The 13,580-nt window shown below is 33.1% G+C and overlaps 1 long non-coding RNA gene across 1 annotated transcript in view; it reads right to left on the bottom strand.

The window, feature by feature from the left end:
* Positions 1 to 13,580, bottom strand: part of LOC141423856 (uncharacterized) — a 309,638-nt gene that overhangs the window by 227,719 nt on the left and 68,339 nt on the right. Inside the window, exon 2 of the long non-coding RNA XR_012448626.1 lies at positions 2,578 to 2,662. This is a non-coding gene — a long non-coding RNA (uncharacterized lncRNA). The remainder of the gene's footprint in view (positions 1 to 2,577; positions 2,663 to 13,580) is intronic.

Here is a 13,580-nt window from a genome sequence, read left to right as displayed (position 1 = left end):
TGATCTATATCATTTACCTGTCTGGTTGGTTTTTTTTTCTGTGACGTAGGGTATGGGTGTTACTGTGGAAAGATAAGGAATAATGGATTTGGGGAAGCTAAGAAATTAATTAAAATAACTGGGCTTAGGTGAGACGTATTTAACTGAGACCCGAAAGAAATCTCAGAAGAAAGTATGAAGGGAGTGGCTTTTCAATGATCCTACAATATCCTTGGGACTGAATCCAAGACCCACACTGATTTCAAAACCTTCAGATGCTCAAGTCCCTTATATAAAATGGTGAAGTAATTATGTATAACCTACGTACATCTTCCTGTGTATGTAAATCACCCATAGATTTTTTTATAGTACCAACTACAGTATAAATTCTATGTAAGTAGTTCTTGTACTGTATTGTTTAGGGGATCAGGACAAGAAAAATGTCTATGCATATTCAGTACAGTCACAATTTCTCCAAATATCTTCAATCTACAGTTGTATCAATCTGTGAATGTGAAACTTGTGGGTACAAAGGATGGATTGTGTTTTAGTTTCAGAGAAGGGATAAAAACTCTGTCTCAGTAACAACAGCCCATATGACCTCCAAGAAAGTCAGGGCAAATTTGATTGGTTTCATCTTCTTCATTTTTTTAAACTCAATTTCACATTTTTTCCTATTTAGTTAGCATTTGATCAGGAAAGAACTATTTCTTAAGTATTTATGTATTGCAAGAACAATAGGCAAAGCTAAACATAATGACCTGAGAAACTAACAATTCAAATTAAATTACTCTTGTGCTATTTAAGGGCCATCCAAAGTCAATGTGTAGGTTTATATAAGGTTTATATAAGTGGGCCTTAGCTTATAAAGATCACTCCAAAATAAACTGAGTAGGCACAATAATTCACTGATATTGCTCTTGAGTTATTACATGCTACTGCTGACCACAAAGAAAAATAAAAGAAAACCCCAGATCCTCAAGTCAGCAAGTTAGGGTAAATGTCCCCTTAACTGTATGTTCCTCTAACTACTTAAATTTTTTTCCAGATGGGATTCAGAATGATATTACATTTTTATGATTTTTTCCAGATGGTTCACATATTCTGTTTATCAATTTTTTGTTTTGTGATGTTATGATTTAAATAAGAAAAAATTAAAAAGATTTCTGAGAAAGTGTGTGCACTATCAATGAGGACACAATCTAAAATGAAGAGCTGCTGTCACTTTCATTTTCACAACACCTTTCCCTGAGTTTTTTGTTTTGACCATTCTCTTTATGAAGGTCTTAGCTGTTGTGTCTGTTCTTAACTATCTCATGTTATATAGTTGGGCTTTATTTTGTGATGATACTTGTGAGTAGAAACATAAGGGCATTAGCCCAAGGGATTTTTAGAGACATGGTTACAGCTCCAGGCTAAAGATTTGCAATGACTTCCTTTGACTAACCCTAACATGGTAATATTCCAGTAATCAAGTATTTCATAATTAAGGAAGTTATAATTTGCTAACAGGGTTCGAAACAGCTGCCTGTGGAATAATACAACATGCTTTTCCTCTCCCTACTGGGCCTAATTCCCCAGTAACCTTATTGAAAATGTGCATGGGCTTCAAAACTAAAGATTAACTGTCCAGGGACCTGCTTCCTGGAGCTTATTTGAAGATTAAATCAAATGGCAGGCAATATATATTTGGTAATATGGTTTGTTGCAGTCTTTCCCATGTAGCGTAAGTGTAATAGAAGGCAATGACACTTTATAGCTGTTTAAAAAAATAAAAGATTTTTCTAAATGTGAAATAGTTTGGCACTCATGCTGAAATTGAAATGAATAATTTATTTCTTCATAACCAAAAGCATCCTCTGCTTTTTGAACACATAATAAAGGATCTTTAATTACAAATTTGCCATAATTACAAATTGTTCAGCCTTTTAAAAGGTGATTATTATTCATTATCTATTTATTTCATAACAAATGCCACAGAGGTGTTAAAGATGAGTTTAAAATGCCAACTGAGATTCTGCAACATTTTAATTAAATAGAAAGGAGTTCAAATATATATTTAACAACATAGCTTTTAGGATGGCGCATTAGTGAATGGATTTCTGCTTAACGAATCAGAAAAAGATGGATGAAGATGTTTTGCTTTTAAAGACACTATATTTAGAATGCCTGCATAGAGACAGGGAAGTGTGATTTGTCCTCATCCCAGACATCTGAAGAACAAGTGACATTCTTACACAAAATCCATATTGGTGATGTATTTAATTACAGAGTTGATTGAAATTGACAGCTTTAGTGACCTGCGCTTGCACTTGTAGTGATTGATGTATGCTTCAACTCTGGTTACTTTTAAACAAATTCACATATTGCTCAATACTATAATATCATCCTGTCAAATTGCAAAGTACATTTTTATAAGTGTGGACTGGAGAGAGTACTTGTTTAATTAAAATGAGATAGAGATGAATTGTTTAAAAACACCTATACAACTGTTAAACTGGGACCGATGTTATTTGGGAGCAGAGTGAAAGAAAATTCAATGCACTTACTGAGACATTTATGTTCCCAGAGTCATCTTTACTCTTGGAAAGTACATACTTGACTGCTATTCGTGGTGTAAAAGAGGTCTCAGAACCTTGGATTGCAGTCTCTGAAGCCTTGGTCTTATTGAGAGGATGTCAGCCTTTAAAAAAATAAGTAAAATTAGTGCTATAGATCAAAGAAGGACCTTAATGAACTTGTATCCCCAAACCTCTGACTGCTGTTGTCTGCTTGTGTTTCCTTGTTATGCAAGGATAAATAGCTGTTACCCCAAAGGATCACTTGTTTGTGGAAGAGCACAAGGTCTTCTTTACTGTATAAAATAGGTACTTACAAATTTTCAATCCAAGTTCAGTATGCCTTTACACACAGAGAATTCCCTACTTTAGATATCAAACTCACTTTGCTCTGAATGGACATATTCAGATTACAGCCTTTATTACTAAGTGAGAGATTAGACACGTCCGACTGTATCTTTAATAACAGAAACAGGAAACATTCATTAGAATCTTGGATGCCACACACTAAAATATAACCTTAGCATTAATTATTTCTAATTTATTTCTAATATACACTACATGTGTGCAAGATGTGATATTATTGTCAATTTATTGATGGTTGGTGAAGACTTCTGATAGCCTCATGCAATAAGCACATGAAATTTGATTACAGGGCAAGGTGGAGAAAGACTGTAGTCCCAGCTACTAGTAGGTGGAGGCAGGAGAATTGCAAGTTAGAGGCCAGCCCAGGGAAAGTTAGCAAGATCCCATCTCAGAAACAAAATATAAACAAAAGGACTGTGGATATGGCTCAATTGGTAGAGTACTAGCCTAGCATGTATGAGGCCCTGGATTGTATCCCCAGTACCACAAAAAAAGAGAAAATAATATCATAACAACTAATTTAAATCTAAAGCCCACAGCCTTTTCCATTATACAATACTGTTTTCTCATACCAAAAAAGACTTTTGTCTGTTTTTTTTTTGCTCTGGGGATTGAACCAAGGTCCTTGCATTTGCTCTATTACTGAGTTATACCACTAGCCCCCAAATTGACTCCTTGACTATCTTAATAATAAACACTTTGTCTCTCAAGTTAAAAATAAAAACACAAAAACATGGGTGCGTGGAACCCACATTTCTAAAAAAAAGATTACTGGATAAAATGATATCTCAGTCTCTGTCCCAGAGATCAAAACTTATGTCAGAATTGAATTTGTCATTTCATTGAAGGATACCAGCTTCAAAATTTTAAGGTTCGTTGGTTCACTGGTTTTAAAAAATTAAGGTTCTTTTTTTAAGATGTACTAATAGTTTTGTCACCATCCCAAGTACTCAGGAAAACTGTTTCCATCCCTGCTATTTCATTGTTTCCTTAAGATAGGATGAATCAGGAGAGGGTGTGCATAAATGCCTCTCTTGTGATCCTGCAGTTCCCACCCCACCCCCCGCCCAAATTCTGCACACTCTTCTCAGGGTAATTCTTTGATTCTGTACCTCTTTAGTTCTTTAATTAATTCTTTAGTTCTTCTACTAAATCTTTAGTGTTTTAATTTTTTTAATTCTTCTTTTGGCAACTCTTCTTTTTCAAGAATGCTACAGCTCATCTCTCTCCTAGGCATGCTTTCTTCATTTCCCATAATACCCAGGAAAGATCTAGCAGAAAATGGCAGAAAGAGACAACCAAAATCGATGAGTTAGAGTCCATGCATATTTTAGCTATCCCCGCACTAGATTTGAATCCTCCTTCATATTTCTGTTAACAACTCTTTGTCTTATTCTTTGGCTCTTTGACTATTGAGCCTCTGTTTTTGGCAGTATTGCAATTTGAACTCAGGGTCTTATACTTGCTAGTCAGACAGCCCACCATTTGAGCCATACCCTCAGCCCTTTATTGTTTTAGCTATTTTTTAGGAGGAGTCTCATGATTTCCTGGGGTTGGATTTTTGCTCCCCATGTAGCTGGGATTACAGTTATGAACCACCATGCCTCTTATTTTTTTGTACAGTGGAATGCCATAGAACACACAAGAATTCAGTAGCATAATTTATATATATCAAGAAAACATTTTTGTTTCAGTTATCTTCCATCAATTCTTTGATTCATTATCACAAATGTAATAAATCTTATTAAAATTGTTGACTAGATAAAAATATATGTTCCTAACTTTTCCTCAAATTTCCTTGTTCCCCCAGAAAATACTGAAGTTAATAATAATGGTATAAATTCAATGAAAAGAAAAAAAGTGTGTAGAAGAAATCAACAAATAGCAGATACCAGTCAATTTTTTCATGATGGAAAGAGAAAAAAGTAGTTGAAACTGAAGAATATAAAACGGACACAAATGGGAAGCCATATAAACTTGAATTTAACTCATGGACCTGTAAAAGGGTTAAAGAACTGAAGGCACCTGGTACTTAAAAGGCAGATGTATAGAGAGATCATGCAGGGTCTTATTTATAGAATGAGGCATTTTAAACAGAAAAGATTTGATATTAATAATTGATTTCTCACACAATTATTGTAAAGACTGGTGGGTCAGATTCTGGCCTGTCTCCCCACAAAGATGATCAGAGAAACACAGCAGAAACTCTCAGGAAATTACCAATGTAGGAGCTGTGAAATTATGAGTTAAACTATCCCCATATTTAGTTTATATTCTTAAATTCTTGACATTCCAAATTTTCCCACTTATTGTTTACTTACTATTTTCTAGTCTAAATTTAATGATAAAAAGTAAACATTCTCTGTTTGATTTTAGACCTTAAAATGTTGCATATAGCATGTCCAGCAAAAAAGACTATTTGGAGAACATTCTACTTGACTGCAAAACATCTACGTTCATCTTTTTGTTTTATGATTTCCCACACCTTTCAAGTTTTGAAATTGTGGTGTTTAAAGATTTAATAGAGTTTTCCAAATCTGTTCATTTGTGGATTGCATTATTTTCCTTTTTGATCATTATTTTGCTTAATAAATTAAGGGTAAAGTATTAGATATGACTCATTTTTGAAGTATTTATAAATTTTGGCGTATTAAAATTTTTATGTAATAAGTTTTCCTCTTAATTTGAAGTAATGCTTCTTATTTTAAATTCTATTTTGTGAGATATAAGTATTATTACCTCATCTTCTGTTGGTTGATGCATAAATTGAATAAATGTTTGTCATTAGTTTACCATCTATTTTTGGTCTTTCAATTAAGATGGTGATAAATGAATTAAAAAGAAATAGTTACAATAAATCCTTTGATAAAGTATGATAATCTTTGTCTTTAACTGGTTTATGGTTTGGATCTTATTTCCCTTTAGATTTATCATTTTACTTTCTATTTATCCAAGCTTTCTTGAATTTTTCTTCATCTTTGATATATTTTATGTTTTGAGTTATTTCATTTTTATTTTTATTGCTTTCATAGTTATCAATTTTCTTATCTTATTTTAATATTTCCTAAATATTTCAATGCACTTCTTTGGTCTTTTAATGAAAACACAATTATGCTTTTAGTAATTTTTATAAAATTCTGAAACTTAGAATATTCTAACTGTATCACAACCTTCACATTATTTTCTGTTACGTTTATTTTAATTGACTATGTATTTTAACTCACAAAGAGTTTTAAATACTTTTCTTTACTGTCAATAGTTATTGAAGTTCACTAGGTGGGTGCTGTATCATCTACTGAATTTTTTAAGTAGGATCTTTGGACTTCTGTCTGAAAAATACTTCTTTTCTCTCTCTCTCTCTCTCTCTCTCTCTCTCTCTTTCTCTCTCTCTCTCTTATTTCACTACCCTTGTTGAAAATTTTTTCACTTGAAATGGAATTTTAATATATACTGTACATATTATTTTCCATTGACTTATGGTGTCTATCATTGATATTAAAATTGAGCAATGTATAATTATTCTTACTTTGAAGGTAATGCATCTTCTTAATGAATTTAAGATTTATATGCTTGTGTTTGTTTTTCATAAATTTTGCTTTGATTTGATGAGTTTTGTCATGTTGCTTAGAGACTATTGAACATCTTGAGTTTGTGGATGGTATCTTTTATCACACAATAATTTATAGACTGGAAAAAATGACATAGAGCAGTGTTCCCTAAAAGAAGAAAAAATATATATAAACTAAGCCCAATCACTGTCCAAAATAGTTGTCTGAAGGATATTACAACCCAAGATAGATGGAGGAATAACCAAGAATATCCTAGTTATCACCCAGAATTAAGGAGATTAAGGAGACAGAACCTGGAGAAAGAAAGCTGTTTACAGAGATAGGACTTCAGGAGTATGAAGTGTCTTTCCCTCGAACTTTAAACTAAGTAGTTATAACCACATGTGTATGAAGAGATTACAGAGATTAGGGAAGGGTTTATAAAAGTAACAGGAGGGAAAATGCTGTAATTCACACACTTCCTGAATTCTTGTTTTCTCATCAGTCAAAGCATAAAAAGTAGATAATGTGCAAAGCATCCAGTGAGGGCCTATGGGTGCGTGGCCTCATTAGTGGGAAGTGGGAAGACTCAACCCTACATTAAGTTATTTAGAATCCTATTATAAAACTTAGAAGTGTGCTTCAAAGGAGCAAACTGTTAAATGAGTCAACTCTGTATTGCAGTAAAATTAAAACATGCTCAAAACTTAAGTAAATTTAAAACAGATTTAGTGAATTCTACTACTCAAAAAATAGTAATGACAAGGCCTTGCATCTAATCCAAAGTTATTAGGCAAAGAAACAGAAATGCATTCTATAATGCAGAATAATGTCAGTTACAGTCACAGAATCCAGAAAATTGCAGATGATAGAATTAACAGGAAAGTATGTTAAAACAACCATTATAATCATAAATATTTTGTTTTATATATATAATATTTATATATTATATATATGATTACTCCATTTGAACATCTATGGGACATTTGTGTATAGGATGGCAATGAGAATCACATTCATTAACAACAGAGAAAAAGTTTAAGCTGGAAATACTTAATAGCATTTGCAGAGGAAATGAGAGGAGATGGAGAAATTTATTATGTAAGAAAAGTAACATTGATGCCAAAGAGTATCAAGGATGTAGGAAGATCTGTTATAAAGAATGATTAATACTGGGACCAACAATTATTTAATGTTAAAATTTATCATGACCATGCTACTCAGCTGGGAATCTGGGGAAAATGGTGATTTACAAATAACGGACGTTGCTAAAAAATCACAAGTATAGTCAAACAATTTTGTTATTGAATGCTACTGACCATAAAATTCTAATAAGTGAGAGAATACATATTTTCTCATACCATGACAAGCCATCTCAACTTGTGTCAGGCACAGATACATTAACGGCAAGAGTAGAAGCAGGACATACACTGAGTTAGGTTAATAAGAAACAGAAAAGTTTTCACAAACACCCACTGAATTATATGAGGCAGATGTCTCCCTGGAAATAGTCTTAGTGGAAGTTTTAAGCATTGTCACAAATGTTCTAACTTCATTTGCAGACACCTGTAATCCAGGCATTTGGGAGGCTGAATCAAGAGGAACATGAGTTCAAGACCAGTTGGGCCACATAGGAAGTTCCTGTCTCAAAAAAAAAAATCTCTTAGCAGGTATCTCATCCTCTGGGTAAAAGAAAGTAACAAGCATTAAAGTCCCATGTAACTATATTTTTAGAATACATATCTCTTCTTCTTTGCTCAGTGCTAGAAAATATACTCTTCACATTTATTTAAGCAAGACCTTTTGAAAGTACAAATCTAAATAAGTCCTTTGAATTGTAAATTCTTTTAATTTTTTTTCTATTATGTCACAGAATTATTTAAGATTTCTGGAATAACATAAAAAAATACCCTTCACTTCCAACAACCTGAATCCCCATCTCTTGTTCTACCTTTGTAAGATTTTCATGAGTTTCAGTTGTGCTGAACTTCCATTAGTTTCTACAGCAGTTCTTACTCTTCCTTGTCTCTGTGACTTGCATAGATTGTTCTATCTAGAGACACCCTTTTCTCCATTTTACCTGGACAGCTCTAATTTGGCCCTCAATGTTGTGCTACAATGTTGTGCTTTCTATAAGCTTTCTGTGACTTATTCAATGTGAACTCCATATTTTTGTTGAACTCAGGGCTTCATGTTTACTAGGTAAGCGGTTTATGGTCTGTCCTACCCTTTTATTTCCTCCTGGTTATGTATGAGATAGCATCCTGTTTTTTGCACAGGCTTGACTGGACTGTGATTCTCCTATTTTGAGCTCCCTACCATAGGGAGAACATATAAAGCTTTATTTCTTTGTGCTGGTCTGGAACGGTCTTCCTCCTGATCTTAGTCTCTTCTGTAGATGAGATGCACCACTATGCTAACTTACAGGCTGAGATAAGGTCTCATTTACTTTTTGCCCTTGCTGTCCTTCAACTGTAATCCTTCCACATAGCTAGGATTACAGGCATGTGCCTCCAGCACCTGGCTAAAAGAGTTACTCTTATTATAAAACATTTAAATGTCAATTGCATTGGATAATTTTCAACTTTATTTATTTTTATACACTTTCATGAAAACTTCAATGCTTGGAATATTTTTTTGAAAAACAATTGCGACTTTCTTCTTTGTTATTTTTCTGGTTTTCCTGCTTCTTGTTTACTGACTTATCTTTCACCATCTATTCAGAAGTGTTACTGTCTCCCAGGGTTATTCCTAGGCTGTTTTATCTACTTCTATGTCTTCATGTTTTTGATCAGACATGGATAAAATATCTCAAGTCACCGAGCTTTATGTTGATAGAACATCTTAGTATATCTCAGAAAAAATGCAGTACAGCTCAAAAGATCTATTAAGGATAGAGATAGGTGATAAAAGGCAACAGATATGATTGAGCATAAAAACCAGAAGCCATATCATACCTATTCATGACCTGTAATTGTGAGCTAAAAAGCTGACATGAGTGGTGAGAAACAGAATAGAAAATTTTACAAAGAATATTTTAGAGAAAAGAGTAAATGGACAATAAACCTAGTGTTATTCATCACACCCTTTGGATGCAGGCTACAGAACCTAGAGGAATAACTTCTTATATAGAAAAACAATTTCTCCTAACATATTTCATGCCAATCCACAAGCCCCAAGACCTCTGCTAGTCAATCACCATGCAACACATAAATTTATTGACTAAAATCTTTTAATCCCTATTGACTATTTGGTCTCAATACACTGTTCTCATGTATACCATGGTTACTTATGTATATCGTTCCTATGTTCATCAGTTGACCAATGTCTACTGCATTTCTCAAATGATAGCTCCATAAAGTCCCTTAGTCAACCCAGTTATTTGACTTTACTGGAAATTTTACCTTCTCTAAGAATCTTGATCAACATTCAATAATGTGTAGGAAGCATGGGGAGTGGCAAATATGGTATGAAACCAGTCATATGTTGACATGTTTCCCAATAAATAAGCTCTCGTGATCCATCTAGCTAATGCAGGGACAGAGATATCTAAGCTCAGAGAGAAGTGTGCTCTTTATAAAAACCAACAGATAATTGAATCTGTCCTCAGGCTACAAAAGTGTCAACTCCATCAGCCTTGCTGATTATACATAAGTGAGTTCTTAAGTGAATGTATCTCAACCAGTGTTTCTGCATGCTCTTTGATTCCACATTGACCATGCCTGTGGTTTAGGACATTCACTTTTATGGTAGGAAATGTGAGAATTATCCTCTCCATGAGATGATGACCTAATTGTGACCTGTTCTAACTTTGTTGTAATAAACCAGTGCTAATTTTATTCCCTAATTTTTAAGCAGAACTATATTTCACTCATCTGCATTATTCTGGTGCCTTACTCTGTGACATGGTAAGTGATATAATTGCATATTAAGTAAAACAGTGAATACTTAGTATTTTACTGGTGGTTTGACTTAGTAAATTCCATTTATGTGTAAGTATTACTATGTAAACATTTCAGATCCAAACTTTAGGTTAAAATGATGTAGATATAAATGATAAAGGACTATTGTAGTCAACATTCCAAATCTCTCTTTCCCTTTCTCTTTTACTAACAAATATGAGTTTAGCGTGAACACCAGCCTTTTCAGAATCCCTTAGGATCTTTTTTTGATGTGCTTAAATTTTTCCTGACACTAGAAAAACAACAGTTGAATAATAACCAGATGGCAAGAGAGCTGTGGTAATTTGTCTGGAAGTAAGATGAGCGTTGAAGCATTATAAGCAAACTAGGGATTCAAATATTTTCTATGAGCAAATCAGCCTAATGTGGTGGACAAGATCACCTAATAGCTGTTATTTTTAAATTGAGTTACTTATTTCCTTTTTAAAAAGTTACTGGTCCATTAATATGATGATTTGGGGGAGATGTGACTGGTAGATGAAATAGAAATATTTTTCAGGTATTATCGTCTTAGAACTACACAATGTGAATCCTTCCTAATCTTAGTATATGAGGGCAGGAATCATATCACTGAGGTGTGTAGCTAAAACCTTGGAAACGATCTTGTAGTATCTATTCAGGAGAGTAAAACAGGATGAAAATCCCCCAATTGTTCCTTACCTAGTCATCTTTTTAAGGATTATGGGATCAAGAGAGTTTTCATGTCTTGAGACATAATTCTGGTCTTAAAAATTCTGAAAAGACTCTTTGATGTTAAAGATAATTGCCACAATCAGGTTTTATAAGAATTGATGGGAAATCTGTCAGCACCCGAGGCTTTTCCTGGGTTTATGGCTTGGATTTGGGGTTTCTCACTTTAATGATATTGTGTTGTCTGAACAATTGACTTAATGGAGGGAGTAAATTGAAAATAAGGCCTATCATTTTTCCTGCATGGGATAGGACTCAGAAATATGTTGAGTAAATTCAAAATATTTTGAAAATATTAAATTAATATTTTTATTTGTGTTGTTAGAAAAGTTAAATCTGACAAGTAGTTTACTGACATCTTTTGCAGTTTCTTATTCCATATACAACAAAACACTAATGAAAATAACAGAAATAGGTGTTCTCTGTAGGCTGAGACATAACAAAAATAACAGAAGAATGTGTATTTAGTCTGTATGTCCTATTCCATGTAAAATACTGGAGATGGTGATTTCTTTTAATTTAATGAACAATAGTACAAATTAAGCTAAGTATTTATTTAAATTCTGTTTCCAAAAATATTTCTTAATGAGGCAACATGAAAACTGCAATGTAATTCTGCTTTATTATGTTCTGTCTATCATTACTATTAAAATGACAATGAGTTCACAGTAATTGTAATGATAATTAAAATAATAATATCATACTACTTGAGTATAGTAAATTACATGTGAATAATATAAATTCTAAAAGGTTTTTTTTAAAGCTTTATATGTATTAAAAAATTCTGTGGTTGATTTTTTAGATTCAGTGCACCAGCATAAATATTGATGTAAGAAGTGGAGTGGAAACTGCTTAAATATAAAATCATTGACAAAATTTAGTGAGATATGATTCAGTGAATGGTATGTTAGTCTCATTTGTTTTTTATTTCCAGCACTTGTTTTTCTGTTAGGAGATTTCATCTCTTTTTATTAGGAAGGTCTGGTGAGAAAACCACAATGTCTAGCTGGTAGAATATTTAACTTGGGCTACTGACTAAAGCATGAGACTCTATCCTGGATGATCACCTAATGTTACCAATAATGCGTAAGAAACTTTTATGCAATTTGCCATATTCAGAGAGAGAGAGAGAGAGAGAGAGAGAGAGAGAGAGAGAGAGAGAGATCATTGCTATCACTTTGTTATTTGGATGTCAGAATCACCAATATTGTGAATCCAGTACTATTTCTGATGTCACAGGTATGTTAACCAACAAATTCCTTTTTTGTAAGAGTTTGTTAGTAGGATTTCTGCTGCTTACAACTAAAAGAGTTGGCACTAATATATTAATTAATAGTGGAATTTGAAAAATGAAGAGTAGTTAAGGATAGCTGAAAACTACATATTCTATTATTTATCTAGAGGCTCAGAATGCAGGAAAATCATGATGTTCTGCGAGTATAAGCATTTTATTTAAGCTGGTCCAAGGTGGATTTAAATGTTCCTGAACACCCTTGAAAAAGAGAGATTCAGGGATGTTGCTGTCAAAATGTGAGATGGCTTTGACTTTTAATACTGAAGATGGTTTACTTCGGAAGATAAGAAGAGAGAAGTAGTTGCAGTGGTCCTAAAATTAAAATTTTCAGTTCTCCTTCTTCCTGAATATGTTAAGAAAGGGCAGTACAGTAACCTAGAAATAGTTAGAAGTTTAATATACTGGTGAATGCCAAAAATATATTTACTGTAACTGATGACCCTGCAGTCATTTTGAAGCATGCTGAAATTATTGTGGTACTGAAGATTAAGCAAGATCTTGGATTTATTTGATGAAAATTTATGCTAGCAGGCAGTCTCTAATATCTATTTTCACTCTGAGTTTTGTGATGAGCAGGAACATTTATTCAACAAATATTTACTGAGTTCTTTCTCTGTACCAAGCACTGAGGATAAGTGAACAAGGCAGAACTATTTTTTTCACTAAAAGATTTTACAACACAATAAAAAAGAAATGCAAGCTGAATAATTTAATATGGCATAATATAAACTATGCTAGGGAAAGAGTGGCGGCTCTAAAAAACAGGTCAGTAGCATCTTACCTCAGTTTAGAGCTTAGATTGATGGAAATCTTCTTAAATACAGAGCTGTTAAAATTTATTCCTGAAAGACTTGTAGAAATTAGTGAATAATAGAGATATGAGTGACACAGAGAAAAAAAATCATGTACAAAAGTCCAGAAGATTCTAGGGATGATACAATGAAAGTAGCTCACTATGGGTCTAACATTCATATGACAATTGGATGAAGGTAATAATGGAAAGATAGTTACTAAACAGTTGAAGGAAATCAGGAGAATCTTGTATGACTTAGTCTCTGTCTAAAAAAAAAGCAATCATTGGAACACAGTTTTATGACCAGATTTCACATTTTAAAAAAATTGCTGGCTAAATGTTGGTGAGTGAATCCAAAAGGGAAACACTAGAAATATGTAATAAAATAAT

This window comes from Castor canadensis, chromosome 6, assembly GCF_047511655.1.
Source record: "Castor canadensis chromosome 6, mCasCan1.hap1v2, whole genome shotgun sequence".
In the NCBI taxonomy this organism is placed as follows: domain Eukaryota; kingdom Metazoa; phylum Chordata; class Mammalia; order Rodentia; family Castoridae; genus Castor; species Castor canadensis.
Note: the sequence above shows the minus strand (reverse complement) of the source record. Positions and strands in the feature narration are given on the sequence as shown.